At 44.7% G+C, this 22,301-nt stretch overlaps 2 long non-coding RNA genes across 2 annotated transcripts; both read left to right on the top strand.

The window, feature by feature from the left end:
* The first annotated feature begins 11,758 nt into the window (after nucleotides 1–11,758).
* LOC138957795 (uncharacterized) lies at nucleotides 11,759–18,557 on the top strand. The gene is made up of 2 exons (XR_011453189.1): nucleotides 11,759–11,921; nucleotides 17,019–18,557. It is a non-coding gene; the product is annotated as an uncharacterized lncRNA (long non-coding RNA).
* A 1,338-nt stretch (nucleotides 18,558–19,895) lies between these two features.
* Nucleotides 19,896–21,952, top strand: LOC138957797 (uncharacterized). Its single transcript, XR_011453191.1, has 4 exons — nucleotides 19,896–20,141; nucleotides 20,944–21,036; nucleotides 21,537–21,599; nucleotides 21,917–21,952. It is a non-coding gene; the product is annotated as an uncharacterized lncRNA (long non-coding RNA).
* The last annotated feature ends 349 nt before the right edge of the window (nucleotides 21,953–22,301 follow it).

Genomic DNA, 22,301 nt, shown 5'->3' with positions numbered 1-22,301 from the left:
TCACAGACTCTCACATGGTGATCAAAGAAATCATAGACTCTCACACGTTGATCATAGTTATCATCAGCCCTCTCAGTTTGAACAAGGCTATGGTCGCCCCTCATACTCTGATGAAAGTTGTCATCGACCGCCACAGTTTGATCAACGTCATCAGCGACCCTCACAAATTGATCAAAGTCATGGTCAGTCCTTGTCATCAAACGAGTTAATTCGTACCCTTTCGCAAGCCATTGCTTCCAGTCGACTACCTGTTCCAGAACCACCCGTGTTCACCGGAGACCCTCTTCAGTACCCTGACTGGAAAGCATCCTTCTCCGCACTTATTGAAAATAAGGGCATTCCAGCTGCCGACAGGATACACTACCTGAAGCGTTACTTAGGAGGTCCTGCTAGAGAAGCTGTGAGCGGCTTCTTCCTTCTGAGGAGCGAACAAGCCTATTTGCAAGCCAAGGCCATTCTTGAAAAGAGATTTGGAAACTCGTTCATCACATCGGACGCTTTCATGAGCAAACTGAACAATTGGCCGAAAGTTCCAAACAAAGACAAATTAGCGCTCCAAAGGCTCTCTGATTTTCTCGTACAATGCAACACTGCTCTGAAAGAATTTCCCCCTCTCAGAGGCCTCAACGACATTAGGGAAATTCTAACAATCGCTCAGAAGCTTCCTGATTGGGCGTCTCAGAGATGGAATCGAGTCATAGCCACAACCCGCAGAGAGAAGAGTAGATACCCCACATTCGCAGAGTTCGCAGATTTTGTCTCAGCTGAAGCCGACATTGCCAACGACCCCGCTCTCAATTGCCAATCAACTTTGCAACCCATTCCCCCTCGACCAAACCACACCAGAGAAAAGACATTGTCTGAAAGAAACGCTTTTGCTACCAACAGCGAAGAACAGCCAGAATGCAAATTTTGTAAGTGGAAAAACCACAGTCTGTCAGAATGCAGAAGTTTCGCAAGAAAAATCATGCAAGAAAAGAGGGAGTTCATTCAAAAGGAAAGACTTTGTTTTGGCTGCCTGAAGCCTGGCCACCTGTCTAAGCAATGCAAGAAACGCTGTGAGTGCTCCATATGCCAGAAAAGACATCCCACTAGCCTCCACGACGATACTCCTCGACATTCTGGAGTGAATGAGGAAAGAAGTGGAAATCTCAGGGTCATTTCAGGTCAGGAAAATGGAACGCTGACTTCAATGATCATTCCCGTTTTCGTTTCGTCCAAAACAAACCCTCAAAAGGAACATTTAGTGTACGCTCTAGTTGACTCCATGTCGGATTCCACCTTTGTCACAGAGGACGCAGTCACCGACCTGGAAGCCCCCTGCACGCCTGCAAAACTTCGTCTGACGACACTAACCAACAACAGTCAGCTGATCAGCTGCAAGAAGTACAGTGACCTTCAGGTCAGACGTTACGGCTCGAACACTTATGTGAGTCTCCCCGGGTCATTTTCAAGAAACCACATTCCTGTGGATGAGTCGCACATCCCCACACCAGAAACTGCAAGCTGTTGGCCCCATCTTTTGGGAGTGAAGGACCTGCTGGTACCGAAACAGAGTTGTCCTGTGGGGCTGCTGATTGGATACAACTGCCCTCAAGCTCTAGCCCCTCTGCAGTGCATCACAGGAGAACCCAATCAACCTTTCGCCATAGAAACTAGTCTCGGTTGGAGCATCATCGGTGGGCCACCCCCTCAAGTCGAACCTTTCGATGCTTTCGGCAAAAGCCATTGTGTCATCACGAAAGCTGTGTCACACACAGGGTTAGTGAGACATGTATACAAGACACAAGTCCAGGAAGTCACTACTGGAGAACTGTTACATCTCATGGAGAGAGATTTCACTGATCACGACACTCAAAAGATGTCTCAGGATGATCACTCGTTTCTTCGAATTCTCAACGAAGGAATCCATCAAAGAAGCGATGGGTTCTATGAGATGCCACTTCCATTCAAACAAGCACATCCAAACCTATGCAACAATCGCCAAGGTGCTCTCCACCGCGCTCTATCCCTTCAGAAACAACTCTTGAAGAGACCTACATACAGAGAACACTACATGTCCTTCATGGAGGACCTGATCGAGCAAGGAGAAGCAGAGAAAGTCCCGCAAGAAGAATTGCATTCAGCTGGCTCGAAGTGGTACATACCACATCACGGCGTTTACCACCCCGAAAAGCCCAACAAAGTTAGAGTAGTTTTCGACTGCAGCGCAAGATACCATGGAACAAGTCTGAATGACCATCTCCTGCAGGGTCCGGATTTGATCAACCCCCTCGTGGGTGTACTGAGCAGGTTTCGAAAAGGATCAATCGCCTTCACCTGTGACGTCCAGAAAATGTATTACCAATTTCGGGTACCCAAAGAACAGCAAGACTATCTTCGCTTCCTGTGGTGGGAGGGTGGAGATCTTTCCAAGCCTCCAGTCGACTACAGGATGAAAGTTCATCTGTTCGGCGCCACTTCGTCCCCTGGTTGCGCAAACTTTGGCCTAAAACAAATAGGCAGAGATTACAGATATCTGAGTGAGACGGCTGCAGACTTCCTGGACAGAAACTTCTACGTTGATGATGGGCTGAGAGCCGAAGAAACTGTGGCTCAAGCCAAAGAAGTCATCTCAAACGCCAGAGAGATCTGCGCCAAAGCCAATCTGCGGCTTCACAAGATCACTTCAAACAGCGAAGAAGTCGTGAAAACCATTCCAGAGTCCGAACGTGCGGGTCCAACACAGACGAATGTTGACATTGACAATGGTAGTGAATCCATGACCCTAGGCCTTCGGTGGTGCACAAGTGATGATACGCTCCGCTTCAAGCTTCGTCTAAAAGAGAAGCCTCAAACTCGAAGAGGATTGCTTGCCACTGTAGCCTCGGTCTACGATCCCTTGGGGTTGATAGCTCCTGTAGTTCTAGTTGGAAGACAGATCCTGCAGGCCATGTGCAAACAAAATCTTGGCTGGGATGATCGTGTACCAGAAGATCTTCGTCCTCTGTGGGAAAGGTGGATTGATGATTTGCAGCAACTGCAGAACCTACAGATTCCCCGCTGTTATCATCCAGCAAGTTTCGGCAAACCCGTAAAAGCACAGCTTCATCACTTCTCCGACGCATCAACAACTGGATGTGGACAGTGTTCGTACTTGAGGCTTGAAAATGTCACAGGAGACATTCATTGCGCTTTGGTGATGGGAAAGACAAGAGTCCTACCTCTGAAACCAACTACCATCCCCAGAATGGAACTCCAGGCCGCAACATTGTCTGCAAAGGCAGCTACGTTTCTCAGTTCAGAGCTAGATTACCCCAACTTGACTCATCACTTCTGGACTGACTCGAAAGTCGTTCTCGGCTACATCAAAAATGAAAGCAAACGGTTCCACATGTTCGTCGCAAATCGAGTCCAACAAATTTGTCAGAACTCGCAACCAGAGCAATGGAATTACGTCAGTACTGCCGAGAACCCAGCAGACCATGCATCGCGTGGACTCACCGTAAACGAACTGAAATCGTCAATCTGGTTCTCTGGTCCCGAGTTCCTTTGGAAACGAGAAATCACACCAGAAGATGTGAAACTTGAAATCCCCACAGATGACGTGGAAGTTAAGTCTGCCACGACCCACTTCTCACATCAGTCACCCACTAGCTTTGAAGATAGAGTCAGTAGGTTTTCGAGCTACATCAAACTCGTTCGAGCGGTCGCAGCAATCGTCAAGTGCTGCTCAAGGAAAAAGGGAAAAGTTCTCTCAGAGCTCGAGGCAAGGCAACGTGCAGAAAAGAACCTGATTCATGCAATTCAGGATGAGTTCTTTACACAATCAGACCAACAGACAAACCCCCTCAGAGATTTGGACCCCTTCAAAGACGATGAGGGCCTTTTACGGGTTGGAGGCAGATTGAAGAAATCGTCTGAACCACATAGAGTGAAACACCCCGTGATTCTTCCCAAGAAAAGTCATCTTGGTCGTCTGGTGGCACTCGATCTGCATGAAAGAACTGCACAACAGAGGACTCTACTTGATAGACCCATTCACAAATTAGTCGTCCTTGTAAAGGTGGAGCAACCAAATGATTAAGGCAAACTTGCAGCATTTAGCGCCAAGTCCCCCTTTGGGTATTATCGTCAGTCGTGGAATGACTCGTTTCCCCCTTTATTCCTTTTTTCAATCACTCTGTGATTTGGGGTGGGAGTGTTGCTGCCGCAATGCTTGTTGCTTTTTGTCGGTCGGGCGCCTGTGCCGCCTTGCACGCTTTTCCAGGGTAAATGTGTTTTGCGTAGTCATGCGCGAGTTCGCGCGAGATTCGGATATGCTCTAGAACGTCACTTGACACTTCGACTCGCAGTAAGACAGACCGGTCGGGTAGTGTTGTGGCACTGTTTCGGACTTGAGAGGTATGAACAGCTTTCTATTGTTTGTTATTGCAACGTAACATGATTATGTTTTAATGTACCAAGGCGTGTTATTCTGTAAGCCTACTATTGAGGTAAAAGGAACGATATGGAGTTGTAACTTCTGCTGCGGAAATGTGCGTGGTAGAATGAGAGCTATTTTTGGTCTTGACCTTGACCTGTTGTGTTTTTATCGTCTCGAGTTCATGCGTAATTTGAACGTTGAATTGTTGCCTCGCCCCAGTGTGTATCGTTGTCTCGCTCCAATGTGTTCTCGCATCACTGGTTTGTTTAACCTAGATTTTATTCGTTGATGTATAGTTATTAGCATATATTTTGTGTTCTTCAGGAACCTGTGTGGGCAATCCCCATGACTTTTCGTTGCTCGCTGCCATCACTAGGAGAAGACGAGGTATACACATATGCATTGTGAATATTGTGTTTGTAAGAAAGTGTGTTTGACAACCTATGGCGAAATGTGCAATTGTTGTAAACTAAGAACAAATTGTGACCAGATTGAGCGTTGCCATTTTATTTAACTTCGTAATAATAATGTCATTAATGCAGTGTTAAACGTGTGATAGAGTAAAAGCATAATGAAAAGGTGATAGATGCTATTTATATGATAACTGTACATCACTTTTTAGCACTAGTTTTATGCTCTTAATCATGACTGTTATTTTGCTTTATTGCAGTCTTTTACGGCCCTGTATGATTCGAAAATAAAGAAGTTTTACCATACATCCGTCTTGCGTCTGTGAGAGGCAGCAACATTGATCATTCAATTTTACTGAAGAAATTTCAGTTGTATCTCAGAAACAGTTCAGTTTGTATCTTTTGTGCTTCCTATTTACAGGACAGATCTCAATATACTGCCCTAAACTGTAAAATATCTACTGAGGAGACTGTGAAATGCGGGGTGCCTCAAGGGTCAGTGCTTGGGCCGATCTTGTTCTGTCTGTATATCAATGATATGCCACTGCACATTTCTGATAGTAATGTAAGAAGTGATTTTTTTGCTGACGATTCTTCTCTTCATTCAAGTGGAAAGTCTGTTACAGTAATAGAGTCCTCCCTTCAAACAGCTTTAAACGATGTAAATAACTGGTGTAGTGCTAATGCTACGCTTGTCCATCCAATAAAAACTAAAAGTATGGTAATTGCAACCAGACAAAAACATCAGATTTCTCCACTCAAACTAAATCGTACTATTGGTACGCAATCAATTGAACAAGTTCAACAGCATCGCGTTTTAGGGGTAATTCTTGATTGTGAATTCAAGTGGCAGGCACAAATACAGCATATTTGCAAGAAAGTAGCCAAGAACGTTTTCCTCCTATCCAAGTTAAAGCAATATACCGACAGAAGGACTCTGGAAATGTTCCACCATGCTCATGTAATGCCTCACATTAATTATGTTTCGACGCTCTGGGATGGCAGCAGTGATGTCCACTTGAAAAAGTTAGACTCTCTCTATCGTCGCTCGGCCAAACTCATCGTAAAGGATAATGCCTCAACAGATATGAAATTAAAAATGCTTAACTTTCTTCCACTGGAAAAGCATCTCAAGTTAAACAAAGCCATTTTCATGCATAAATTGTATCACGGTAAAGTGCCGATTTACATTACATCATTATTTAATAAAGCTACCCACAGATATATGGGTCGGTCAACTTGATCCCACCAATTCCACGAATTGACCTGTATAAGACCAGTCTTGCTTTTTCGGGTACTTCAGTTTGGAATTCACTTCCATCATCCTTTAAGCACCTAAAGTCATTAAAAAGTTTTAAAAAATGTGTTAAAAACCACTTAATGTCTGAGTAGTTTAACGCCTTTTGACTTACCAAACTTAGTATTACGTCAAAAATATGCTGTGCATTGTATATTCTGAACATATTTTTGTTACACTATTGCTACATGTTCGATTGCCACCAGCTTGTATTTATAATTACCTGCATAGTATGCATTTGATTTTATGAATAACCACATATGTATGCTCTTCATGCCTCATCTTTATCATCATCATCATCATTATCATCATCATTATCGTCATCATCATCATCATCGTCATCTTTATTATCACGTTTTCCGACCTCCTTTTGTTGGTTAACTTTTTAACGTTTTAATTTTTTTTTTAACTATATAATTGTGTGTCTATGCGTCCCAAGGACAGATTGTAAGAAAAGGCGTAGCCTTAAATCTAAATCCGTGTAAAGTACAGTTCAATTCAATTCAATTCTCTCTCTCTCTCTCTATCTATATCTCTCTCTCTCTCTCTCTCTCTCTCTCTCTCTCTCTCTCTCTCTCTCTCTCTCCCTCTCTCTCTCTCTCTCCCTCTCTCTCTCTCTCTCTCTCTCTCTCTCTCTCTCCCCCTCTCTCTCTCGTGTGTGTATGTGTGTGTTCGTGTGTGTGTGTGTGTGTGTGTTTGTGTTTATATGTGTGTTCGTGTGTGTGTGTGTGTGTGTGTGTGTGTGTGACTGGCTTACCTACAACATCCACGGTACAGTTGTCACTCTCTACAGGTGTGTTGGGAACAAGTATCGTATAACACCTTACGACCCTGTTACCAAATATCTGCCTGGTTGCTCTCATGACGGTCATGATGGAGGTAGAGTAGGTAGGGCGGGACACCACGGCGAAGAGTTGAAAAGTTGACGTACAGCTGTTGGGTGCAGAACACGTACCCGCCGATAGTCCCTTGGCTCTGTCCCACTCAACAATCCTGCCAGTGCCACCGATGTTGGTGCAGGTGACGTTGTAGTTCTGAGAGTTCTCCACCATCTCCAGCGTTCTGTTCTCTCCACACCCCGACATCTCTATTCCTTTAACACACACACACACACACACGCTTACAATTACTAAACCACAGTACGTGTTGTGGTGAGCAAAATACCTAATATTATCTAATAATTATTATATATGTCACGGTAGAACCAGCGATCTGGTAGGATCGGCTATCGTACCGGTACAATTGCCGATCTGACTTTGTCCCGGTACAACTGCCGATCCGAGTTTCTACCAGCTTATTTTGGTAGAACACCCGATTTTCATTGTAAAAACATTGATCGACAGTCGTACCGGGACAAAGTCCGATCGGCAATTGTACCGGTATGATAGCCGATCCTACCAGTACAATTGCCGATCGGACTTTGTCCCGGTACAACTGTCGATCAATGTTTCAACAAATGTTCAGCCGTTCAGCGTATGAGAATAGTTCACGACGAGCTAAAATGTCTTGTCACTGTCAACAAATGTTCAGCCGTTCAGCGTATGAGAATAGTTCACGACGAGCTAAAATGTCTTGTCACTGTCAAAAGGAAGCGCATACTTGACTTTTCACTTCTGCAAATGACAACGATGGAAGAGGAACAGAAGAGGAAGTTTTACGAACTGTATGACGAATATGTTGCGCGGTTATCTGAAAAGAACCGCCTTACATTTAGCATTGACCAAGCAAAGTACCAGAAAATTCTCTCAGCTCTTAGTTTGGAGAAGGGTGAGCGCTGTGAACTTGGTGGCCATTTCAAAGCATGGTGCCATAAGACTTCCTTGTTCAACAAAGTGTCATCCACAATCGACCACTTGCACGAATACGTCATCATAGGTTATGGATTTTAATTTTAAATGATAATGGGAATGCTTTTATATTTGGATAATAAAGGATTTAGATTTTGTTGCAAATGGTGAAATTTGACTGAATGCCCCTCTAAGTACCACTTGGTCAAAATAACTCATCTTTCTAATTTTGTATCCTTACTCAAGATTCATATCCTTAATACCATCATAATAGTTCCACTTCACATATGTGACGGTAGAACCAGCGATCTGGTAGGATCGACTATCGTACCGGTACAAATGAAACATTGATCGACAGTTGTACCGGGACAAAGTCCGATCGGCAGTTGTACTGTTAGGATCGGCTATCGTACCGGTACAATTGCCGATCGGACTTTGTCCCGGTACAACTGCCGATCCGAGTTTCTACCAGCTTATTTTGGTAGAACACCCGATTTTCATTGTAAAAACATTGATCGGCAGTTGTACCGGGACAAAGTCCGATCGGCAATTGTACCGGTACGATAGCCGATCCTACCAGATCGCTGGTTCTACCGTGACATATATATATACTAGATGAATACCCGCTTCGCCGGGTAGCCGGCTTCGCCGGGAAGAAGTACTTAGAGCCGTACGCCGGCTTCGCCGGGTCCGAACAATGGACCCGCCAAGCTTAGGTCCCTCCCAGATTCGTGGAATGGGAACAGCACGAAAATGATTCAGTGGCCATAATGCCATTCCTGACCATATCGAGTCCCATCCTTGTCGACGAATGTAACCGTGTTAATCACCTTTGGAGGCGAACTCCACTCAAACAGGACTGAGCAAGTTATGGCTTCTAAAAGGAAGGCCAGTACATAAATTTACACAAAAGCCGCCAGACCACATCACAAACAGAACTGAACAATGCACAGGTGTTGCTCACATAGACACACACACACACACACACACACACACACACACACACACACACACACACAAAAACACAGAGAAGCCGTATCTATAGAGAGATAGATGACAGTGTATTTTTCGCGTGGCTATAAATTGATTCGACCTTTGCACTTTTACAGTGAGGATAATTTACGGGTCCAATTTACGTTCTGGACACTGCGTTGACCTTCTAAAAATAGTAACAGTAACAGAACGCCGGGAATATCCGAAGACGCTCCACTCACACTATAGTGCACCATTACGAAGGAAGGGAGGTAAACGCTGAAAACCTGGAGAATATGAGAAGATAAGGAAGAGTTACTTATAATGGTGAAATGAACACAAAAACCAAAATCGATTCAGCGCTGCGCGCTGAGAGCACGTGTTGAAATATCTCATCGATGATATTGTGTCCGGGGTGTAGCTGAATACGGTGTCCAAATTTGAAAAAGATCCACCGAGAACTTTGGCGTTGTGATGTGGTGTAGCGGCTATGGTGTGTCGGTATGGGGGCCCGGGTAGCTGAGGTGGAACCAAAATCGGTTCAGCGCTGCGCGCTGAGAGCACGTGTTGAAATATCGACCAGGTTGTGTCCTGTACCGGGTCAACCTGAATATGCCCACCAAATTTGAAGCAGATCCATCGAGAACTTTGGCCGTGCATGGCGAATACACAAATACACAAACACACAAATACACAGACACACAGACACACAGACACAAGTCGTATATATATATAGATAGATAGATGGACGTAAATGTAAACAAAATGCAACCCTCAAAAATGCTAATAATTTCTACATATGTTGGTCGAATTACTTCACATATGGTGTACATTCATTTCAGCTTATGCATACACGGTCTGCATAGCGTAGGTCAAATACAAATATGTGTGTGTGTGTGTGTGTGTGTGTCTGTGTGTCTCTGTGTGTCTCTGTGTGTGTATGTGTGTGTGTGTGTATGTGTGTGTGTGTGTGTGTGTGTGTGTGTGTGTGTGTGTGTGTGTGTGTGTGAATACGAATACGAATAAACTTTATTGTCATTAAACGTAGTGTTTATAAGACACGGGAAGAAAAATAACCAAATGATGACATTGTTTCTTTTTTTTGGAAGCAATTATATACAAATTCTCCAATTTAGTTTGTACTTTGTCTACTTGCAAAAGTTGACTTGGTACGTTGTGATGATTTACTTTGTGCGGCAGTCAGCAAAAGCTAACCGAGACAGTGAATCTCCAAAGATTCTTTAGATAGTAAGCCGAGACTGTATTCGTCATGGTGACGTCATACTGTAAATGTCGATGACGTAATTTTCGCAACCCTGGCTGAGGTGCACGAAGCAACAGTGGGTGACAACCAATGAGAGATCTGCCCAAGTCGGTCCGCTCCCTCCCGGTCGGGGTGCACGCATTTAGGAACCTACGCTAACATGATGGCGCGAGCTTCCATTCAAATTAACTTAGGCAACGAAGGTTCGATGACGTCATCCAATAGTCACATCACAGAAGGAAATGTACAAAAGCTGAACGTAGCCCATTTTAGCTCGACTTATTAGACAGATAGGCTTGAGGAGAATGATAATAACAAAGGTATTAACAGAATGAAGACCTCAATGATCGTGAGAACGCACAATTTATTGTTTTCTGATGGTTATAACCGGAAGTATCTTTCGATAATGGGGCAGACAACTCCCGTAAACCCTTCGAGGCTTACTTCCCTTCTATTGTCGTTAGTTTCACTGGCTGACGAACAGCTGTTACTTACGTTCACATGCAGCTATCGAGCGGACGTCAGCCTGCCGTCACTTAGCCAAAATGAAATGTTTCTCCGCTAAATTCAAGTGGCATAGTTATTTAGATGGAGACAAACAACTGAAGCAGATTTGTCTGAAGAGCGGCATATGGCATGGCCGAAGAGTAAAATGGTAAGTCTCCGCTGCCATTAACGACAACAAAGAAGGGAAGTAAGCCTCGAAGGGTTTACGGGAGTTGTCTGCCCCATTATCGAAAGATACTTCCGGTTATAACCATCAGAAAACAATAAATTGTGCGTTCTCACGATCATTGAGGTCTTCATTCTGTTAATACCTTTGTTATTATCATTCTCCTCAAGCCTATCTGTCTAATAGGTCGAGCTAAAATGGGCTACGTTCAGCTTTTGTACATTTTCTTCTGTGATGTGACTATTGGATGACGTCATCGAACCTTCGTTGCCTAAGTTAATTTGAATGGAAGCTCGCGCCATCATGTTAGCGTAGGTTCCTAAATGGGGTGCACGAAGCTTTTTTCCCAGGGTTGCGTACCGAATGTATGGAAAGCCGTTTGGCTCATAACCATTACACGCGTAATAAAAAATAAATACACGCGTAATAAATGATTAATACGCGTGTAATAAATGATTAATGCGCGTGTAATTTATCTTTTTTCTTATGCTATGGAATAGCATAATGATTAAATACACGTGTAATAACTATTTCATACGCGTGTAAGAAATGATTATTACGCGTGTATTAATTATTTCTTACACGCGCATGAAATATTTATTACGCGTGTATTAAATATTTTTTACACGCGCATGAAATGATTATTACGCGTGTATTAATTATTTCTTACACGCGCATAAAATATTTATTACGCGTGTATTAAATATTTCTTACACGCGCATGAAATATTTATTACGCGTGTATTTAATCATTTCGTACACGTGTATGACATTTTTATTCCACGTGCATTTAATCATTTCTTACACGCGTATAAACTATTTCCTGCATGTGTATTTAATCATTTCTTACACGTGCATGAAATATTTATTACACGCGTATTTAATCATTTCTTACACGCGCATGAAATAGTTATTACACGCGTATTTAATCATTTCTTACACGCGTAAAAAGAGCTTCTCGCAACGCTGGCGTGGCGATGGGCAGTTTGTGTGATTGCATGCGCCTTTCTTTGATTGGCTCGTAGCGGACCGTTGGAACTGACCTGTGCGGCGGACAGTGCCCCGCACACAGCTTAGCTTAGCGTCACTACGCAAGATGCCAGCGAGCTGAAAGGTCAAGTTTTTGTATTTGGTGAAAATGTTTTATTTCTTTGTTGGTTTTTAACGATGTTACAACGATGTTACAAGCATATGTTTTTGGTCATTCCATTTGCAGACGGTTGCGGGAGTGCATTGAGTCGGGATGCGATCCTCGCATGCGTCCTGATTTCAAACTTGATAGCCAAATGTACGTTAACATTGTGGGCAGGGGAGGCTTACGCGCCGGATCCAACTACTTGCGAAATATTTTTCGCACTGCACCTGACGTTGTGATCTTACAACTTGGGGGAAATGATTTCAGGTTTGCAGAACCTATGGATGCTGAGGAGTTTGCCTTGACGATGCTGGCATTCGCTGGCCTCCTCCATGGGATTTACACAGTTAAACAAGTTGTGGTTTGTGGCATTCTGCCTCGCTTCAGTCCAACCGCCGATTACAGAGGATCGCGGGGCTTATCGGCCACAATACAGCAACGCTATCACGCCTGGGCCAGATATTAACGCCAAATTGGCAGAACACAGTGCTGACTTGCATTACGTCACGGTTTGGTGCCATGACAAGTTTCAATTTCAGGAGGAGAAAAGAGGCTTGTTTGCGGCCGACGGCGTACATTTGTCTGAGTAGGGCAGTTACATAATGTATCAATCGGTACGAGGCGCTCTGATCGCGGCCAGCAAACGCTGTACACGTGTACGAGCCGCGCTGACAGCGTGACCTATTTGGCTGGAGGCAGACAGTCTCCAGCGCTGTGTTTGTGACCAGACTCTCGCAGAAGCACTGACGGGCCGTGTACCAGCGACCTACTTTCCGATAGGTTACACGGTGAAGGCTCAGACCAAAGAGCTTACACTCTTTGCTCAGACTTCTGGGGTGGTACACGCGTGGCGGCTATTTTTAGCCAGGGCCACGCTGCACCTGATATTTTGGGTTGCGTTGACGCCTAGCGGCGTCGGAAGCCAGTGGTCATCGGCTGCCATCCGAAAGTCGCTTGTTCATTTCAATGCTTGTTATTCTCTCAGGTGCCAGGAGAAAAGGTTCCGTACAACTCTCGCTTACTCTATTACACATGTCGTATGCATTGAGCGATTACTTCCCTTTGGTTATTTGATACACTTTTATTCCAGTTGCTCGAACACCAACAGCCTTGTTGTTTTATCCACTTTTATTCCAGTTATCTTGTATGCGCTTGAAAAACTTATATATGTGGGGGAAATGCATAATTATGATGTTTTCTCTCAAATGTTTTTGGGTGTGCTGGATACACAGCCACACGTTTCTGCGCTTGAAACACAGCCAAGGGGTTTTCTATGGCTCAAAACACACATTAACCACTTTAATTCCAGTTGCCTGAGCACCAACAGCTTGGTTGTGTTAACCAGTTTAATTCCAGTTGCCTGAGCACCAACAGCCTCATTGTTTTAACCCCTTAATTCCAGTTGCCTGGGCACCAGCAGCCACAGCTCCAATCGTGTTTTGTGTGCGCTTGAAACACAGCCACAATTTTTATGTGCTTTAAACACAGCCATTTTGCGTGCGCTAGAGACACAGCCACAACTTTTCTGCGCTTGAAACACAGCCAGTTTATGTGCGCTTGAAACACAGCAAAAATTATTAGGTGCTTGAAACACAGCCATGTTGAGTGCGCTTGAAACACAGCCACACGTTTTGCTGCATGACACTCAGTTTAACCACTTTGATTTCAGTTGCCTGAGCACCAACTGCCTGGTTGTGTTAACCACTTTAATTCCAGTTGCCGGAGCACCAACAGCTTGGTCGTGTTAACCAGTTTAATTCCAGTTGCCTGAGCACCAACAGCCTCATTGTTTTAACCACTTAATTCCAGTTGCCTGGGCACCAGCAGCCACAGCTCCAATCGTGTTTTGGGTGCGCTTGAAACACAGCCACAATTTGTATGTGCTTGAAACACAGCCACACGTTTTGCTGCATGAAACTCAGTTTAACCACTTTGATTTCAGTTGCCTGAGCACCAACTGCCTGGTTGTGTTAACCACTTTAATTCCAGTTGCCGGAGCACCAACAGCTTGGTCGTGTTAACCAGTTTAATTCCAGTTGCCTGAGCACCAACAGCCTCATTGTTTTAACCACTTAATTCCAGTTGCCTGGGCACCAGCAGCCACAGCTCCAATCGTGTTTTGGGTGCGCTTGAAACACAGCCACAATTTGTATGTGCTTGAAACACAGCCATTTTGCGTGCGCTTGAGACACAGCCACAACTTTTCTGCGCTTGAAACACAGCCAGTTTAGGTGCGTTTGAAACACAGCCACAATTTGTAGGTGCTTGAAACACAGCCATTTTGAGTGCGCTTGAAACACAGCCACACATTTTTTGGCATGAAACTCAGTTTAACCACTTTTATTTCAGTTGCCTGAGCACCAACAGCCTGGTTGTGTTAACCAGTTTAATTCCAGTTGCCTGAGCACCAACCACTTAATTCAGTTGCCGGGGCACCAGCAGCCACGGCTCCAATCGTGTTTTGTGTGCGCTTGAAACACAGCCACAATTTGTATGTGCTCGGAACACAGCTATTTTGCGTGCGCTCGCGACACAGCCACAACTTCTCTGCGCTTGAAACACAGCCAGTTTAGGTGCGCTTGAAACACAGCCACAATTTGTAGGTGCTTGAAACACAGCCATGTTGAGTGCGCTTGAAACACAGACACACATTTTGCTGCATGAAACTCAGTTTAACCACTTTTATTTCAGTTGCCTGAGCACCAACAGCTTGGTTGTGTTAACCTCGTTAATTCCAGTTGCCTGGAGCACCAACAGCTTGGTGTGTTAACCAGTTTAATTCCAGTTGCCTGAGCACCAACAGCCTCATTGTTTTAACCACTTAATTCCAGTTGCCTGGGCACCAACAGCCACAGCTCCAATCGTGTTTTGGTGCGCTTGAAACACAGCCACCAGTTTGCTGCGCTCTAAACACAGCCAATGTATGTGCGCTTGAAACACAGCCACAATTTTCATGTGCTTGAAACACAGCCACAAGTTTTATGTGCTTGAAACACAGCCTTTTTGCGTGCGCTTGGGACACAGCCATAACGTTTCTGCGCTTGAAACACAGCCAGTTTATGTGCGCTTGAAACACAGCCACAATTTTGATGTGCTTGAAACACAGCCATTTTGCGTGCGCTTGAGACACAGCCACAACTTTTCGGCACTTGAAACACAGCCAGTTTAGGTGCGCTTGAAACACAGCCACAGTTTTTAGGTGCTTGAAACACAGCCGTTTTGAGTGCGCTTGAAACACAGCCACACGTTTTTCGCATGAAACTCAGTTTAACCACTTTTATTTCAGTTGCCTGAGCACCAACAGCCTCGTGGTGTTAACCACTTTAATTCCAGTTGCCTGAGCACCAACAGCTTGGTTGTGTTAACCAGGTTAGTTCCAGTTGCCTGAGCACCAACAGCCTCATTGTTTTAGCCACTTAATTCCAGTTGCCGGGGCACCAGCAGCCACGGCTCCAATCGTGTTTTGTGTGCGCTTGAAACACAGCCACAATTTGTATGTGCTCGGAACACAGCTATTTTGCGTGCGCTTGCGACACAGCCACAACTTCTCTGCGCTTGAAACACAGCCAGTTTAGGTGCGCTTGAAACACAGCCACAATTTGTAGGTGCTTGAAACACAGCCATGTTGAGTGCGCTTGAAACACAGCCACACATGTTGCTGCATGAAACTCAGTTTAACCACTTTTATTTCAGTTGCCTGAGCACCAACAGCCTGGTTGTGTTAACCACTTTAATTCCAGTTGCCTGAGCACCAACAGCTTGGTTGGGTTAACCAGTTTAGTTCCAGTTGCCTGAGCACCAACAGCCTCATGGTTTTAACCAATTAATTCCAGTTGCCGGGGCACCAGCAGCCACGGCTCCAATCGTGTTTTGTGTGCGCTTGAAACACAGCCACAATTTGTATGTGCTCGGAACACAGCTATTTTGCGTGCGCTCGCGACACAGCCACAACTTCTCTGCGCTTGAAACACAGCCAGTTTATGTGCGCTTGAAACACAGCCACAATTTGTAGGTACTTGAAACACAGCCATGTTGAGTGCGCTTGAAACACAGCCACACATTTTGCTGCATGAAACTCAGTTTAACCACTTTTATTTCAGTTGCCTGAGCACAGCCACGGCGCACAGCCACGGCGCTTGGTTGTGTTAACCTCGTTAATTCCAGTTGCCTGAGCACCAACAGCTTGGTGTGTTAACCAGTTTAATTCCAGTTGCCTGAGCACCAACAGCCTCATTATTTTAACCACTTAATTCCAGTTGCCTGGGCACCAACAGCCACAGCTCCAATCGTGTTTTGGGGCGCTCGAAACACAGCCACCAGTTTGCTGCGCTCAAAACACAGCCAGTGTATGTGCGCTAGAAACACAGCCACAATTTTCATGTGCTTGAAACACAGCCACAAGTTTTATGTGCTTGAAACACAGCCTTTTTGCGTGCGCTTGAGGTACAGCCACAACGTTTCTGCGCTTGAAACACAGCCAGTTTATGTGCGCTTGAAACACAGCCACAATTTTGATGTGCTTGAAACACAGCCATTTTGCGTGCGCTTGAGACACAGCCACAACTTTTCGGCGCTTGAAACACAGCCAGTTTAGGTGCGCTTGAAACACAGCCACAGTTTTTAGGTGCTTGAAACACAGCCGTTTTGAGTGCGCTTGAAACACAGCCACACGTTTTTCGCATGAAACTCAGTTTAACCACTTTTATTTCAGTTGCCTGAGCACCAACAGCCTCGTGGTGTTAACTACTTTTATTCCAGTTGCCTGAGCACCAACAGCTTGGTTGTGTTAACTAGTTTAATTCCAGTTGCCTGAGCACCAACAGCCTGGTTGTGTTAACCACTTTTATTCCAGTTGCTTGAGCACCAACAGCCTGGTTGTGTTAACCACTTTAATTCCAGTTGCCTGAGCACCAACAGCCTCATGGTTTTAACCAATTAATTCCAGTTGCCTGAGCACCAACAACCTGGTTGTTTTAACCATTTTTATTCCAGTTGCCTGGGCACCCGCAGCCTGTAGTAAGCTCGGGTATGAGCAGTTTAAGCCAGTCCTTACGATCAAAGATGCTCTCTCCTCAGTCGGTTAGATGCCAAAACACAAGCCTACCCGCCCTGGACCTGCAGCCCAGAATAGGCAGACATGGCCGGCAAATAAGAGGGCTACAAAGACGAGGACAGGGGATCCTCCAGCCCAACCTCAGCACAGACAGTGGCTACAGAGCCACAAGGGACACCACCTCCTGGGATGGCCCAGCTCCTCCAGGCGTTGGAGGGAAAAATTGAAGCAGCGGGCAGTTGCGGCTCAGGTCAGGGACACCTGCCAGACGCCCCAGCCCAATCAAATGGCAGGGCCGGCCAACACTGACGCCCCAACAACAAGCCAGACACCCCAACAGTCGGCAGACCTGGCGAGGACCTGGCCACCCAAGCCTGCACTGCAGCCACGTTTGCAGTCACCGAACGCATAGCAGGTACGTCTGGAGGGTTTACATCAGCCGCGCTGGGCCTACCATCACTGGTACCATTAAGAATCAAACAGAAGATTTGGGGCGGGCCCAAAACCGGTTCAAAGTGAGCCATTGCAAAAGTGGCTCGAAGGCTACAGGCCGGATCTCGCCAACAGATTAGTTTCAGGTTTTTAGGGATGGTTTCGACATTGGCTACAAGGGTTCTTTAGCCTAGGTCAAACCCAAAAAATTTGAAGTCAGCTTTAGACGATCCCACAGTGGTGGACGAATGGAGATCAGACTCCCGCTAGACAAGTTAGCCAAATGCTATTCAGGCTTGCCTGCGAAAACAAAAAGGTACAGTTAAGAGATCTGCAGTCCATCATTGGTACACTGAACTTTACGTTACTGGATATGCAATACACAAGCTTTTCTCTGCCGCGGTGTTGTTTTCTTATGTTGCAGGTCTCGAGGGTTCTCAGGCCTGGTACTTCGCGGACGCAAAAGATCGCCCCGAGACACGGGAGATAACGACAGTCCAGAACTGTGTATTTTTGCATTGTGTACAGTTAAAAGCAAGCTCAGGTAATTTGCAGTTCAGTCCATCTCATTCCCTACCTCCTGTGGGGTCAACACTTCTTTTTTAAGGCAAAAGGGAAGTGTTTATGGCCCCTTTGTTGACCCAACAGAAGGGCAGGGGAGACAATCGGCCAGCAGTGCCCTGCATGCTGTGCTATAATTTGATGCTAAACTTTTTCATGTTTTTTGTAAATATGTTTTGGAAAATTGATTTTGAAATTGCTATGATTTTTCACAAAAGTTAAATCATAAAAAGCTTTCATTTAATTCAATAACATTTCACTTTACGTGGACTTAACTGCAAACAGCTGGTGTGGACATTTAATTTGTTGGAGTGACTGATAAGAATGGAACGAGCGGATGAGTGCGCGTTCAGTACAGCTCTGATGGACAGTAACCAGCTGTAATTCAGTTTGTTAGCACATGCACTTACACAAAAGAGCTTCTCGCAACGCTGGCGTGGCGATGGGCAGTTTGTGTGATTGCATGCGCCTTTCTTTGATTGGCTCGTAGCGGACCGTTGGAACTGACCTGTGCGGCGGACAGTGCCCCGCACACAGCTTAGCTTAGCGTCACTACGCAAGATGCCAGCGAGCTGAAAGGTCAAGTTTTTGTATTTGGTGAAAATGTTTCCACCACCCACCCCTCCTCCATTTTATCAATCATGGAGGCATGCATTTTGTAACTTTGTGGAGCTGGAGCTTTGTTTCATGTCGCTGGTTGATGTCCATTGTAATAGTCAAGAGAGATAATTTGTATGTTCCGATCAGGCGCTGGAGCTTTGTTTCATGTCGCTGGTTGATGTCCATTGTAATAGTCAAGAGAGATAATTCGTATGTTCCGATCAGTTTCCTGCTGTACATTTCGCTGTTGTTGTTTTTCTTGCATGCCATGCCAGGGTGAGCTGACACCACCGTTTGAGCTTCGGTGCAGTACCGTCATTGACAGGTCCGGAACCGAAGCTTTAGCTTTAGTTCACAGATCGCATCGGTCCACAGCCTACTTCCCTTCGCCCTGAGTGGTTTGGGTTGAGTAGCCCGCGACTGTGGCAGCTGGCATTATTTTTTCGGTTTACTTACTAACCTGGTTGATCCTTAGGGTCAGGTCGAGGGAAGTAATCCCCGGGCTCATTCTACTATTTTTATCAGTTTCTGTAGGTCTGCCTCAATCGTTTTTGCGACCCGCAAAGGGCCCCCTTTGTTTCACCCAACAGTAGAGCAGGGGAGACATTAAGTCAGCTGCTCTGCTGGGCTACTGACGCTAAACTTTTTCTTCTTATTCCTTGGTAAATATATTTTGGCAAGTTGATGTTTAATTTGCTACATCTAATCCCTTCGCTTGACCCAACAGAAGGGCAAGGGAGACAATCGGTCAGCAGTGCTCTGCTGTGCTATTTGATGCTAACTTTTTCATGTTTTTGTACAGTTGTATTTATGGCCCCTTTGTTGACCCAACAGAAGGGCAGGGGAGACAATCGGCCAGCAGTGCCCTGCATGCTGTGCTATAATTTGATGCTAAACTTTTTCATGTTTTTTGTAAATATGTTTTGGAAAATTGATTTTGAAATTGCTATGATTTTTCACAAAAGTTAAATCATAAAAAGCTTTCATTTAATTCAATAACATTTCACTTTACGTGGACTTAACTGCAAACAGCTGGTGTGGACATTTAATTTGTTGGAGTGACTGATAAGAATGGAACGAGCGGATGAGTGCGCGTTCAGTACAGCTCTGATGGACAGTAACCAGCTGTAATTCAGTTTGTTAGCACATGCACTTACACAAAAATGATTATTACACGCGCATTAATCATTTATTACACGCGTATTAATCATTTATTACGCGTGTATTTATTTTTTATTACGCGTGTAATGGTTATGAGCCAAACGGCTTTCCATACGAATGGGAGGCTCCATTTGGACCAACTAGCTAGCAGCCCCACTCAAAGAAGTTGGCACCCAAAAAAATGGCGACCGCCTTTTTCGAAATGACATTTTCGGAGATTTTACAAAAACAACGCCCAAACGAAAAGGTAGAATGGTGCCTTCCGTTCGATTTCAAGTCATGCTTTTCACATTTCCAAGCAAGATAACCGCTGAGAGTGCAGAAACGCCGCTGTTCGACTTTGAAATCTCGAATCGCAGACGACCTTCGCTTTCACAGTACAATCATAGCAGGTGAGGCAGTGTTACTCATTTCGATCAGCTCGTTTTCGTATTTTTTGTGCATTACGATCATGTAGAATTATTGGAATCAAAGCAGGAATGACTAAGGCATGCAAATGCGTTGATTTTGTCGAAAGCTGTACAGTAGTTAGCTAGATTCTTTCTGTTGAGTTTGTTTGTATGACTGAATTTCGTCTTCAAAATCTTACCACTTCTGTGATTTTCATTGTTTGTTTAGCTCATCGGCAGGAAAATCGTCAGGCAAAATATCAATCTGTTGAATGATAACGTTAAGATAAGGGATGTTCAAACATGTATCTGCTTGCAAACACAAGCGCAAGGCCAGATCTATCTGCTTCATTGACTGCCAGATTTTCATTGAATTTTCAAACTGACTCGTTTGCAGACTCTCAAATTAGATCCAGTGTTTGTATTCTTAGATTCATGATTGACCATTCAGGCTGTTTACGATGATGACGTTGTGTTTGTTTATGCTGATGCAATGTGCAGATCAAAGGGGACTGACCGCAGGCTGACCCAGTGATCAATACAACTTGTGTTTACCACTCAACATTTCCTTCCACCTATAACTCAAGGGCAAACATTAAGGTACATGCTTGTGGATTCTTTATGCAATTCATGTCTGTGAAGATCAAGATAGCTGTGAGCTTTAACTGATTATGCTTATTAATATCAGCACCATCCTCACCCCATAACACTCTCATGTCCAGCTAGCACTCTAACCAACCTTCATCCCTGCCCCCAACCCCCTATCCTTGCCTCCTCTCTGCATAATTATGTTCATTTTTTTCAGAATGACCTTGTTATCACTCCAGCGTCTGACCATGGAGTCTACAGGCCATAGTCTCAGATGTGATGGGATCAAGAGGATGCCACAATGATCAAGGTAACTTTGCAAATACTGTCAAACAGATCTAAATGCTGAAGGTGATCCACAAACATGTTTGCTTAAACATTACAAGGTTACACCCAGAACAACAGCTGGCCTTAGTTGCTTATTAACTGCAAGCAACTAAGACCCTCTCCCCCTCCTCTCTTCCTCCTGCAACATATACTTTCATATCCATATCCAACTTTTCCATTGCCTCTTCAATGGCTCTGCATTTACCCTGTACACACACAAACACACACACACACACACACACACACACACACACACACACACACATACACACACAAATATATTCACAATCTCTCTCTCCCTGTTTTAAATTCAGTCATTTGAATCACTAACACTTAACTGGGGTTCAGTTACTGAATCTGTGATAGTGTTATTTGGAGTAAGATTATTGACTTTTTTGCTGCGCCTGTTCTTCTTACTGTTTTTCCTATCCACATAATTCGTTTTGTCCATTAAAATGCTGTTTTTTGTTTTAATCACTACAGTATGTGTCCATATAGTTTACGCCTGAGATGTGATGGGACCAAAAGGTTTCCAGAATGAAACAGGTAACTTTTTTTGTTTACCTGATCTTTGTCATGCAGAAGTTGGTTCACATTATACATTGCAGTGTTGTTGTCTTCCAAATACATTAAACATTGTACCAGTCATTACATTTAAATGACAATGCTGACTAATATCAAACCTCCCCCGGTTCCCCAACTAGCCTTCTCACATCCCCAGCCCCACCCCGTCCAACCCCCCCCCCCCAACTCATTAGATCACGAACACCACACTAATAAAATCATATAATTATACTGTTGCTGCTGCTAAAAGTTGTTGTGACTTGTTCTTCCTCTGTGTATATTTTTTAGTGTTTCCACAGAATGCAGTTCTTCCATGCGCCTCAACGTCTATAGATGGGAACGTCCCACTAGTCCGAGGGTTCACTAGTCCGAGGGTTCACTAGTCCGAGGGTTCACTAGTCCGAGGGTTCACTAGTCCGAGGGTTCACTAGTCCGAGGGTTCACTAGTCCGAGGGTTCACTAGTCCAAGGGTTTACTATGGACGCTTGATTTTAAAGTTATTATACCGCCCCTTAAAAGACGGTATTATAGGTTTCACTGTGTCTGTCTGTCTGTGTGTGTGTGTGTGTGTGTGTCTGTGTCTGTGTCTGTGTCTGTGTCTGTGTCTGTGTGTCTGTCCGCAAATAGATATCCGATGTTTGAGAACCGATTTCAATGAAATTATGTGTGAGGCTGTAGTACAAC

Source organism: Littorina saxatilis, unplaced genomic scaffold, assembly GCF_037325665.1.
Source record: "Littorina saxatilis isolate snail1 unplaced genomic scaffold, US_GU_Lsax_2.0 scaffold_293, whole genome shotgun sequence".
NCBI classification, from domain to species: domain Eukaryota; kingdom Metazoa; phylum Mollusca; class Gastropoda; order Littorinimorpha; family Littorinidae; genus Littorina; species Littorina saxatilis.
This window is presented reverse-complemented; position numbering and strand designations above follow the sequence as displayed.